Source organism: Oncorhynchus clarkii, chromosome 29 (genome assembly GCF_045791955.1).
Source record: "Oncorhynchus clarkii lewisi isolate Uvic-CL-2024 chromosome 29, UVic_Ocla_1.0, whole genome shotgun sequence".
Taxonomy (NCBI): domain Eukaryota; kingdom Metazoa; phylum Chordata; class Actinopteri; order Salmoniformes; family Salmonidae; genus Oncorhynchus; species Oncorhynchus clarkii.
The window spans coordinates 21,980,836-21,994,528 of NC_092175.1; positions in this window are offsets into that span (position 1 = coordinate 21,980,836).

Below are 13,693 nucleotides of genomic sequence, written 5' to 3' on the forward strand. Positions count from 1 at the left end.
GATGTATCACTGGATCAGAGCAGTGTCTCAAAACACTTCAATTGCCTCTTCTTGTCTCTCTCCGATCAGGTTAAATCTGATCAGTAATCACGAGGGAGAGAGACAGACTTCAGTTCAATGTCTAGTTTTGATTAACATTTGATTAAGTTGTCAATTAACATGAATTCAACGTGAAATCCCCAAACATATGAGCCACCTAATTGGATTTAGGGTATGTCGAGTGGGAATTTTTCTATCCCGATATTCATTTACATTGATAACTTTAGGGTAAATCAAATCAGTTTTTCACATTGATTTAACACCAACACATTGAATGTTTTTGTTAAAATTATATATATACCGTGCCCAGTGTGAAGTTTACTGCCCAGTGCATGGAAACTTTTCTAATAGTTTCAAGTACAGTGAAATGCATTTCTTGGAAGCTCTAACTCAGCAATGCAGTAATCAGAAACAATGGAATACTAAAAATAACAAGGTAGAACAAAAACACACAATATATACAAATTAGAAGAAAACAATGAAACAAGTATGCATACTATATACAGGGTCAGTATCCCTGCTCTATCTGCCTTTGCCGCTTCACCTGCATGCTCTATAAACTTGTTGAGTCTGAAGGGTTATAACGGGATCACTTTTCAGGTGGACAGGTCATATGCAGGCTTAACCTCCCTGGGACATTGATTTGATAGAATAACTTCGTCAATCAGTTCTAAATTCAGTGTAGGAATTAGCTTACACTAGCAACATATGATTAAGACCTATGTGAGCTCGATCGGCACGGATGCGTCCGTCCTTGTGGCCTACTAAATACATATCTTGGTTGAGGGACTAGTAGTTATGGAATAGTCGCTGTTACTCCTCCTATAACAGGGCATTGCTTCACTTGTGTGTCTACATTCTGTAACGACGTTCGTCTGTAGAAGGAGAAGCGGACCAAAAAGCAGCGTGGTGGTTACTCATGTTTCTTTAATGGAAAATGAACGATACATGAAATAACTTAAATCTACAAAACAACAAACGGAACGTGAAAAACCTATACAGCCTATCCTGTGACAACAAACACAGTGACAGGAACAATCACCCACAAACACACAGTGAAACCCAGGCTACCTAAGTATGATTCTCAATCAGAGACAACTAATGACACCTGCCTCTGATTGAGAACCATACTAGGCCGAAAACATTGAAATGCCCCAAAACATAGAAAAACAAACGTAGACTGCCCACCCAACTCACGCCCTGACCATACTAAATAAATACAAAACAACGGAAATAGAGGTCAGAACGTGACAGTACCCCCCCCCCCCCCAAAGGTGCGGACTCCGGCCGCAAAACCTTGACCTATAGGGGAGGGTCTGGGTGGGCGTCTGTCCGCGGTGGCGGCTCTGGCGCGGGACGCGGACTCCACTTCATCATTGTCTTAGTCCGCCTTATTGTCCGCCTCCGTGGCTTTCTCACCATGGCCACCCCTCTCAATGACCCCACTGGACAGAGGGGCTGCTTGGGACAGAGGGGCAGCTCAGAACAGAGGTGAAGCAGCTGCTCGGGACAGAGGAACAACTGCTCGGGACAGAGGGGCAGCTGCTCGGGACAGAGGGGCAGCTGCTCGGGACAGAGGGGCAGCTGCTCGGGACAGAGGGGCAGCTGCTCGGGACAGAGGGGCAGCTGCTCGGGACAGAGGGGCGGCAGCGGCTTGGGACAGAGGGGCGATAGCGGCTTGGGACAGAGGGGCGATAGCAGCTCGGGCCAGAGGGGCGGCAGCTGCTCTGGACAGAGGGGCAGCTGCTCGGGCGGCCCCTGGCTGACTGACGGCACTGGCGGCCCCTGGCTTACTGGCGGCCCCTGACTGACTGGCGGCCCCTGGCGGCCCCTGGCTGACTGGCGGCACTGGCGGCACCTGGCTGACTGGCGGCACTGGCGGCACCTGGCTGACTGGCGGCACTGGCGGCACCTGGCTGACTGGCGGCACTGGCGGCACCTGGCTGACTGGCGGCACTGGCGGCACCTGGCTGACTGGCGGCACTGGCGGCACCTGGCTGACTGGCGGCACTGGCGGCACCTGGCTGACTGGCGGCACTGGCGGCCCCTGGCTGACTGGCGGCACTGGCGGCCCCTGGCAAACGGGCGGCACTGGCGGCCCCTGGCAGACGGACGGCACTGGCGGCGCTGGGCAGACGGGCGGCGCTGGGCAGACGGGCGGCACTGGCGGCGCTGGGCAGACGGGCGGCACTGGCGGCGCTGGGCAGACGGGCGGCGCTGGGCAGACGGGCGGCACTGGCGGCGCTGGGCAGACGGGCGGCACTGGCGGCGCTGGGCAGACGGGCGGCACTGGCGGCGCTGGGCAGACGGGCGGCACTGGCGGCGCTGGGTAGACGGGCGGCACTGGCGGCGCTGGGCAGACGGGCGGCACTGGCGGCGCTGGAGAGGAGGAAGGCTCTGGAAGCGCCGGACCGAGTAGCTCTCGTAGCGCCGAACAGGCGGGAGACTCCGGCAGCGCTGGAGAGGGAGCCCCTGTAAGGATGGGCCGGAGAGACAGCCTGGTACGGGGGGCTGCCACCAGAGGGCTGGTGCGTGGAGGTGGTGACGGATAGACCGGGCCGTGCAGGCGCACTGGAGCTCTTGAGCACCGAGCCTGCCCAACCTTACCCGGTTGAATGGTCCCGGTCGCCCTGCCAGTGCGGCGAGGTGGAATAGCCCGCACTGGGCTATGCAGGCGAACCGGGGACACCGTGCGCAAGGCTGGTGCCATGTAAGCCGGCCCAAGGAGACGCACTGGAGACCAGATGAGTAGAGCCGGCTTCATGGCACTTGGCTCGATGCCCACTCTAGCCCGGCCGATACGCGGAGCTGGAATGTACCGCACCGGGCTGTGCACCCGCACTGGGGACACCGTGCGCTCCACCGCATAACACGGGGCCTGCCCGGTCTCTCTAGCCCCCCGGTAACCACAGGAAGTTGGCTCAGGTCTCCTACCTGGCGTAGCCATACTCCCTGTGAGCCCCCCCCCCCCAATACATTTTTGGGGCTGACTCTCGGGCTTCCATCCGCTCTGCCGTGCTAGTTCCTCATAATGCCGCCTCTCTGCTTTTGCTGCCTCCAGCTCGGCCTTGGGGCGGCAATATTCTCCTGGCTCTGCCCAGGGTCCTTTCCCGTCTAGAATCTCCTCCCAAGTCCATCTCTCCAAGTAGTGCAGCCTCTCCCACTGCTGCTTTTGCTGCTGCTGCTGTTGCTCCTCCTGCTGCTGCTTTTGCTGCTGCCTCTGTTTACCACGCCGCTTGGTCCTTGGTTGGTGGGTGATTCTGTAACGACGTTCGTCTGTAGAAGGAGAAGCGGACCAAAAAGCAGCGTGGTGGTTACTCATGTTTCTTTAATGGAAAATGAACGATACATGAAATAACTTAAATCTACAAAACAACAAACGGAACGTGAAAAACCTATACAGCCTATCCTGTGACAACAAACACAGTGACAGGAACAATCACCCACAAACACACAGTGAAACCCAGGCTACCTAAGTCTGATTCTCAATCAGAGACAACTAATGACACCTGCCTCTGATTGAGAACCATACTAGGCCGAAAACATTGAAATGCCCCAAAACATAGAAAAACAAACGTAGACTGCCCACCCAACTCACGCCCTGACCATACTAAATAAATACAAAACAATGGAAATAGAGGTCAGAACGTGACACATTCAAATTGGAGTTGAAAGTATCAGTTGAAAAACCTTTACATTGCAACATTCCTTTTAAAATGTTGTATTCCTGAAGCGAAGCCAGTTTAGAAGGGGAAACCTGAGTATGGTGGCATCAGCTTATCGCATCAGTGGATATAACACCAATTGGACTCGCACTCGACTTACAGTACATGCGGTCTATTTAAGTTGACCAGTTCTACATGTTTCCTCGATGTCACATGCATACTTGCGCTAGTGTCTCTTACTGCCATTGCCATTGCTGCTGTTACTACAGTAGCTGTTCCTCGCTATGCTTGCTGTTTTCTGATATCCCACCACCCATGCCTCCACCTGCCTGGCTTCTGTCTATCTTCCTTCAGGGGATTTGGAATTGAATATTGTGCTCAATGCCTGTAGTAATTGTATCATCTTATAATGCTACGCTCTGGCAGTGAGCTACCCTGAAGAAGCAGAGCCTAATGCCAAGACTATGCATTGTAATCTTCTCTAATAAATGGTTAAACCTGCAATACCAGTCAAACGTTTGGACACACCTACTCATTCAAGTGTTTTTCTTTATCTTTTCTATTTTCTACATTGTAGAATACTAGTGAAGACATCAAAATTATGACATAACACAGATGGAATCATGTAGTAAACAAAAAAGTGTTAAACAAATCAAAATATATTTTAGATTTGACATTCTTCAAAGTAGCCATCCTTTGCCTTGACGACAGCTTTGCACATTCTTGTGGGGCGGCAATGTAGCCTAGTGGTTAGAGCTTTGGACTAGTAACTGAAAGGTTGCAAGTTTGAATCCCCGATCTGACAAGGTACAAATATGTTGTTCTGCCCCTGAACAAGCAGTTAAACCACTGTTCCTAGGCTGTCATTGAAAATAAGAATTTGTTCTTAACTGACTTGCCTAGTTAAATAAACTCTTGGCATTCTCTCAACCAGCTTCACCTGGCATGCTTTTCCAACAGTCTTGAAGGAGTTCCCATTTATGCTGAGCACGTTGGCTGCTTTTCCTTCACTTTGCAGTCTAAACCATCTCAATTGGGTTGAGGTCGGGTGATTGTGGCGGCCATGTCATCTGATGCAGCACTCCATCACTGTCCTTCTTGGTCAAATAGCCCTTACAAAGCCTGAACCAAAAATAAAAAAATGTGGGTTTATCAAACCAAAGGACAGATTTTCACCGGTCTAATGTCCATTGCTTATGTTTCTTGGCCAAAGGAAGTCTCTTCTTATTATTGGTGTCCTTTAGTAGTGGTTTCTTTGCAGCAATTTGATAATGAAGGCACACCTGTTAATTGAAATGCATTCCAGGTGACTGACTACCTTATGAAGCTGGTTGAGAGAATTCCAAAAGTGTGCAAAGCTGTCATCAAGCCAAAGGGTGGCTACTTTGAAGAATCTCAAATATGAAATATATTTTGATTTGTATAACATTTTTTTTCTTACTACATGATTCCATATGTGTTATGTCATAGTTTGGATGTCTTCACTATTCTTCTACATTGTAGAAAATAGTACAAATAAAGTAAAACCCTGGAATGAGTAAGTGTGTCCAAACCTTTGACTGAAATGTTGTTCATAATTAACTGTAGAGACTTCAAATAATACTGTTTCATTATAACTTAGATTGTTTACATTGTTCCCTTCTAAAATAGAAGTGTCAACTGTCACATCTGTCACAGCACGTTCCATCATTACATTGGCTAGGAAAGTATGCAAAGTAAAGAAAAATAATTACTTTAAACTTGTATCATAGTGCAAACACTTCTCAACTGTATAACACCCCAGAGTTGTGATATTCTCAAAGCAATGATAATGTAGATAATAGGATGTAGAAACATCCAACATTCATCCATTGCTATTTCCTTCATCTGCACATATTGTAAATCAATCTTATCAATCTTATCAACATTTTAATCTTATGATCAAGGGACTAGTGAAATGTTTTGTTGTCAATCAGAATCGATCAATAGGCAAAATTAAGACTTGTACACACAGTACACAGCCGTTTGGATATATAGCACATACTATGTATTGTAACTGACATTTGCATTCACAATAGGTTGTGATACTGATTTATTATAATTAGTAATTATGTTTTTGATAGATAAGCCCTGGTCTAAGGTTTTTCCTCAAGTTCAAACCGCCTAGCAAAATCAATATTCAGGCCGAGTCACTTTAAATTATTATCTTGCTTATAACACAGGTGCTGATGAAGGAGCACCAATCAGAAAATGAATCAGTTTTTAATTATTTATTTTTTCAAAAAAAAAAAAGGCATTTTTGCTGCACCCTGAATTTGTGCTTCATAGTTGATTGAAAGCACTGGGTTGGCATTTGAGATTAACTTTTACCATGAAATAGCTAAGGCCCCAGGAAAGGATTACCCCGCCACCATGGTAACAATCACATTATGCAGGATGCAGGAGGCAGGAGGGAGAGGCGCAGTAAAAAGGTAGACATAAGCCGTCCCTGGCTATGCCCTCTCTCTGCACTACCAGTGTGGATGGACAGCTACACTTGCCTTCCTCAGAATTTGTAAATAAATTAGGCAATACAAAAAGGACCTTGTTTTGACAGGTTGTAAGCGGGGCTGCGTTTTTTCATAATTAGCTACTTAATTGGTACAGTTTGTAAAGGATTACCACCTACAACATAAAAAATATGAGGCAACTGCATTTAACATAGGCTGGGGAGGATAGACTGTGTGTGTATGGAAGTATCTGTGGCTGTGGAAAGGGATACAGTTGCTAAGGAAAACAAATTGTGTGACCTTAATTACACAGACTGTAGGTCATAGTCAAATTTCCTGCCAATTAGATATCATGTGTTAAAATGCAGCTGTTAAATGTGTCAGGATAACCCCTCCTCCCTGTGCTCAGTGTGACAGCGATACAACTGGATGGATGACTGATGACTGAGGAATAACAACTCACTTTGTAGAATGCCCCAGTCCTTATTGCTTTATTGGAATAGCCAATGCTCATCTTCTCTAGATAGTTTTGTTAACCATCTGTCGTTCTTGAAGTATGCAAGCCCATTCATTGCTTTTTTTTTCTTTTTTTTTCTTTTTTTTTTACATCCACAATGAAAAACACCAAACACATTTGGACTGGCAACAATGTGAGGAGAAAATTGTCTGTGCCCATAGCAGATAACAATAATAATTCTGAGAAGATATCTGCTTATAGGAATAGTTCGCCCAAATTACAAGATGACACATTGGTTTCCTTTCCCTGTAAGCAGTCTATGGGCAAGGTATGAAAGCAATCCATGCTTTGGTTTTATTTCCCTGGCACTGTTTCCAAATGCAATCACTGTTTAACTTCATTATCTGATAGAATACTTGAAGTTTGCAGGCATTCTTTCCATTTACGTTCAGCCTTTCTAAGTTCACTTTTTAAGGCACATGTGTGGTTATTTAACCAAGCTGAGACTCTGGCAGACACTTTATTATTGGTTTCAAGTCTAAAGTAGCCTGACATGTCATTGAAACTGTTCAGCAAATCATCGGTGTGATGACAAACAGATTCAGGAGGATAAACAGCATGTGTAAATGTACTAGCAGTTGTGAAATTAGTTAATGATGCGAAAGTGAGTGGGGACAGACAAATGTTTAGGAGAAGGAGGAGAAAGCATTTTAAAAACAATAGTGAGATGGTCAGAGACACACACATCAATAGATTCCAAGTTATCAATATTCATACAATAGGACAGCATGAGATTAAGAGAATGGCCTTTGTTGTGTGTATGCCTTGTGGCATGTAGCACAAAGTTAAAAGATTCTAACAGGTTAAGAAACTCCATTATTTGGGGAACATACTGTATGTGAATGTTTAGATCTCCAAGAATGATAACCCGTTCATATTTAGGCTTAACCAAAGATAGCAGGTCAGAGAATTCTACAATGAAGAAATTATTTGCTTTAGGAGAGCGGTACACTACACTATACAAGGTGGGCTGTTTCTTGTTCAAGCAAAAGATAAGGCTCTCAAATGAGGAAATTTCACCCCATGACACAGGGCTACATTTATACTGGATTTCTGTAGATAAGAAAAGCCTGGAGGGGTAGTTTCATTTAGAGAACTAAAATCCTCAGCCTTAAGCCAGGTTTCAGTAAGCATGAAAATATCAATGTCCCTAACCACGTTTCCATCCACAGTTTTTTATGCGAGTAAAACAAATCATGACAGCTATGATGGAAACAGGGCATTTCAGTACAATTTTATAAATCTGACAGATCATTTGTTCGTTCGACATGGTGGGATATTTTTGTATATGTAAAATGTAGTATGCAAAAAATGGTGGTGAAAACGTCTTCATGTGCAAATATAGATATAATTGTAAGGTACTGGGTGTCATGAGGGTCAGGCGCAGGAAAGCAGATAGTTCAATATAGTGCTCCTTTAATGCACAAACAGTGAACCACGGTCACCCCACTTTTGGGTGCTCAAACAAAATGTCCCAGACACAGGGAACAAAAACAGCAAACAGCAAACACCAGGGTTACAATGATCAATCCCGCACAAAGAAACAGGCGGGCCGGCTGACTAATAAAGCCCAACTAATACAACCAACTCAAAACAGGTGTAATCAGTAAACACATAAGGAGGGGGAGAAAATAATCAGTGGCAGCTAGTAGGCCGGCGATGACGACCGCCGAGCACCACCCAAACAGGAAGGGGAGCCACCCTCGGTTGGAGTCGTGACAATAATAACCATCAAATCGGAGTAAAGTTGGAGTCTCGCGAAGATATGGTGTATGGTTCTCCCGCTTTGACTCGGAGAAACCATGCAGTTTATCAGGCTACAAATGAAATAAGTTATGATGAACTTCACAGGGTGGTGAAAGTTCACTGTGATCTTGATGCTTCTTTCGAATAAATATCGAGGGTCTTATTCTGGTGACATGATGATCGATGCTTGACTGCCATTTGACAAATACAAATATTCTTAACCATAATAATCTCATCATGTAGACTAGCCTATCCACTGTTGGCTAGAGTGCACGTGCCAAGACCAGAGTAGGCACATTTGCAATTTAACGCAACAGTTTTTGTGACAAAAACTATTGGTAGAGTTGAAAATGCAATGGAAACACGTTGAACTTTAGATTCGGTACATGATAACTTACAAGAAAAAGTATACTAAGCGTGTACTATGTCATCACGCACTGACTTTTATCCGCAACAAGTCTGCTTGTTGGAAACACACCACTGATGGGAAATTCACATATTTTCTTTATGTGGAATTTAGAATATTCAGATGAAAATCTGTCGCCAATTGGATGGACACATAGCTATTGGAAATAATACAATTTCTTGAGTCAAGCCGAGGTTGATAGCTGAAGTCTACGCCCCTTCATTTGTGATTGGTCAACAATAGGGATTCTTCAGTAAAGTCTTTGTTGTCATTCAGAGAGAGATGACATGTTTATTGAGAAATACTGCTCTAAACATTTTAGAAATATGTAAAGATCTCCTTGGCATAAACGTCAAAATGATTTACAGTTGTGGCAACAGCCCTGGTGGACATTCCTGCAGTCAGCATGCCAATTGCATGCTCCCTGAAAACTTGAGACATCTCTAGCATTGTGTTGTTTGACAAAATTGCACATTTTAAAGTGACCTTTTATTGTCCCCAGCACAAGGTGCACCTATGTAATGATCATGATGTTTAATCAGGTTCTTGATGTGCCACACCTGTCAGGTGGATGGATTATATTGGCAAATGAGAAATGCTCACTAATAGGGGTGTAAACAAATTTGTGCGTATATAACTTTTTTTTTGAGAGAAATAAGCTTTTTGTGCGTATATAACTTTTCTGTGCCGAGAGACAGTGCATTTCATCTTATGAAACATGGGACTGTTGTGTCTTTGTCTATGCCGGATTAAGTGATATGACATGCTATTCTATAAAATCCTTTCTCCGTAATTAATATTACCTGATTGAGGTAATCATGTAAATGTAATTAACTTGAGAGTCGGGGCACCATGAAATAATATTTATAGAGGTGTTATCTTCTGAATAAACTCTTAAAGACCTAGTAATATTTTGCATCAATAGCAATCAATATTAATCGTCACCTTAATTCAGTCCCATCTGAAAGTTGTAAATTCTTGGTTATCTTCACAAAGTTGAATCAGCAATACAAAATTGGGTTTAATTGTTTATTTACTAAATACCTAACTAATCACACATAATTACATATACACAGAATTAATTACACCTTGATTACAAATTACGTCATAAAGGAAAACGTCCATAGCGGGCGGAACAGATATGACAGCTGGTTACACAAAATAAAAGGGGCTGGGTTTGAGTGAAAGAGCGGGAAGACTGAGGAACAAAAGGGAGAAGCTCTGCTATCGTAAATACAGTATCTTATGCATTCTAAATTACTGCCCATTTGGAAAAGGAAAATGCAATAAATATTTACTCTGAGCTGCGCTTTGGTAGGTTGGTGGTAGATGGAAGGCCGTGTTGCCTAACCGAGTCCTTTGAAGAATGTATCTGGTGGTAAATTGGGTACGTTGTAGTAACGTTGTTGTGTGGTAGATGGGATACTCTGTATGTTCTTTCCTAGCCCGCGTTTGCAGCTGCTGTTGCTAACTCAACGGCTAGGAGGTATCACTTCTGTAGTGAATAAGAGTTCAAAGTTCATACCATTCGCAACCAAAGCTCATGCTGAGGTTGGCTTAGTTCTGTAGTTGACATGTTAGTCCTTTTAACGCAGAGGCTGCAGACCTCATGTACTTGGAACAGGAGGTTACATTTTCGTCAAGGCTTTATATAGTGGAGCGAGAAGGGTGTGTCTGAAAAGTTTTATAACCCATGTCTCTTCACAGGGGCGGGCCACTGATTGGGCAGAGCCCTAACCTTATGAAAACCCAAATATCTCATTTGGAAGCTAAAATTACATGTAATCTCTTCACCAATAATTTTACATTCAAACATTTAAATTGAACAGCAATTCCATGTGACTCCGATAACTACAATGTGCAGACTTTCGTCTGTAGAGTTTATGTCATCCTGTCATTGATGAGAATGTCTCAGATGACAACCGAACTGACATCATATTCATTAAGTACCACCGCGTATGTTCAATTGGTCGGATTACCAGAATATAGTTCATTTCATCCCACCTTCTGATGTTCCCAGAATCTATATGTTAACCAAGGGGTTTTCAAATGTCATATCAGTAGGGTAGAGAGAGGAAAAAGGGGGGAAGAGGTATTTATGACTGTCATAATAAACCTACCCCCAGGCCAACGTCATGACAGGACCAACAATTTACGTTTATACATTTAATGTTGCATTTATATTTTTGTTCAGTGTATATTCAGTCAGACTATTTTGAGGAAGTGCATACTGGCTATTGCTTCTCAAAATGGACAAACAGTAGTGTTGCCGTTTTTTGTTTGTTTTTCAAGCTAATGTCTTTTAATGGAGTTTGGCTAGGCACCAGCCTGACGCCTTCAGAGGAACATAAATGAGGTTACTTACATTAACCGCACTATGGGACATAATATACTTTCCATGTCGTCTGTTGCTAATTATGACAGGGAGGACTGGAGCACTACCGGCACTATATACAGTAGCTATTGCATACATTACAATGGTCTGACCCAGATGGTTGTGTAAAATGTTTTGAGAATTATGTCAAATACCTTATTTTGATTATTTATATTTGTATTGTACTGTATTGTATAAATGCCTTAAAAAATCAGTCTAAAATATGTCAAAGCAGAATTGGAATAAATAATGGAAATATCCTAGGTCTACTGCTTCAAACATGTTCATTCTTTTCTTTATTTTGTCTTTCCTGTAACAATCAAGACCTTCACAATCACTATTTAATATACTATCCTGGAATTACTTCAAAACGACTCCCCAATAGCTTCCCTCTAACCCTTCAATTTCTTTATTACCCTATCATCCAGTTCCCTGACCTGTGGGTCAGTGGAAAACATCCAATCAATGGCTAACAATCCATTATTTTGTTGACAGTGCATTTCAATCTAATGTCTAAAGCAGCTTACGAAAACCTCTCCAAAATGTGAAGCTGAGATAAAAAAAGATTTGAATTTGTGAGCTGCTTTGGTACTGGTCCAATGGGATATTAGTGGTGTAACCTCTCGACAGGCCCTGATTCGACGTTGTATGATCCATGGTCATGGTGTTAATAGGAACCCTGTCCTAGAGGAGTTTGACCTGCCGTTACTATTACATAAGGAACAGGTGTGTCTCATCAACAGAATTCCCCCTCCCAAAACAATTATGAACTTCACTCATCACTTATTACCATCATTAAGCATCTTTTAAAGGGATTTGTGCCACAAATACCACAAAGTCATGGTACCGATATTAACATTTTCTGTGCATTTTTTCATCTGTAAGTGACTTTGTTGAGCTTCACAATACATTTTAGATTCTTTCGGATTATTTGAACATGATGTGTGCGAAGAATACTAATATCGGTACCAGGACTTGGATGGGATTTGTTTCACAAATGCTAAAAATGGAAGGAATGCCTGCAAACTTCAATGTCCAGACTCTTGACAACAAGGTTGATGAAATCCGAGCAAGGGTAGCATTCCAGAGGGACATCAGAGACTGTAACGTTCTTTGCTTCACGGAAACGTGGCTCACTGGAGAGACGCTATCCGAGGCGGTACAGCCAACGGGTTTCTCCACGCATCGCGCAGACAGAAACAAACATCTTTCTGGTAAGAAGAGGGGCGGGGGCGTATGCCTTATGGCTAACGTGACATGGTGTGATGAAAGAAACATACAGGAACTCAAATCCTTCTGTTCACCTGATTTAGAATTCCTCACAATCAAATGTAGACCATATTATCTACCAAGAGAATTCTCTTCGATTATAATCACAGCCGTATATATCCCCCCCAAGCAGACACATCGATGGCTCTGAATGAACTTTATTTTACTCTTTGCAAACTGGAAACCATTTATCCGGAGGCTGCATTCATTGTAGCTGGGGATTTTAACAAGGCTAATCTGAAAACAAGACTCCCTAAATTTTATCAGCATATCGATTGCGCAACCAGGGGTGGAAAGACCTTGGATCATTGTTACTCTAACTTCCGTGACGCATATAAGGCCCTGCCCCGCCCCCCTTTCGGAAAAGCTGACCACGACTCCATTTTGTTGATCCCTGCCTACAGACAGAAACTAAAACAAGAGGCTCTCAGCTTGGGAGCTCCCACGCTGAGGTCTGTCCAACGCTGGTCCGACCAAGCTGACTCCACACTCCAAGACTGCTTCCATCACGTGGACTGGGACATGTTTCGTATTGCGTCAGACAACAACATTGACGAATACGCTGATTCGGTGTGCGAGTTCATTAGAACGTGCGTTGAAGATGTCGTTCCCATAGCAACGATTAAAACATTCCCTAACCAGAAACCGTGGATTGATGGCAGCATTCGCGTGAAACTGAAAGCGCGAACCACTGCTTTTAATCAGGGCAAGGTGACCGGAAACATGACCGAATACAAACAGTGCAGCCATTCCCTCCGCAAGGCTATCAAACAAGCTAAGCGTCAGTACAGAGACAAAGTAGAATCTCAATTCAACGGCTCAGACACAAGAGGCATGTGGCAGGGTCTACAGTCAATCACGGACTACAGGAAGAAATCCAGCCCAGTCACGGACCAGGATGTCCTGCTCCCAGGCAGACTAAATAACTTTTTTGCCCACTTTGAGGACAATACAGTACCACTGATACGGCCTGCAACGAAAACATGCGGTCTCTCCTTCACTGCAGCCGAGGTGAGTAAGACATTTAAACGTGTTAACCCTCGCAAGACTGCAGGCCCAGACGGCATCCCCAGCCGCGCCCTCAGAGCATGCGCAGACCAGCTGGCCGGTGTGTTTACGGACATATTCAATCAATCCCTATACCAGTCTGCTGTTCCCACATGCTTCAAGAGGGCCATCATTGTTCCTGTTCCCAAGAAAGCTAAGGTA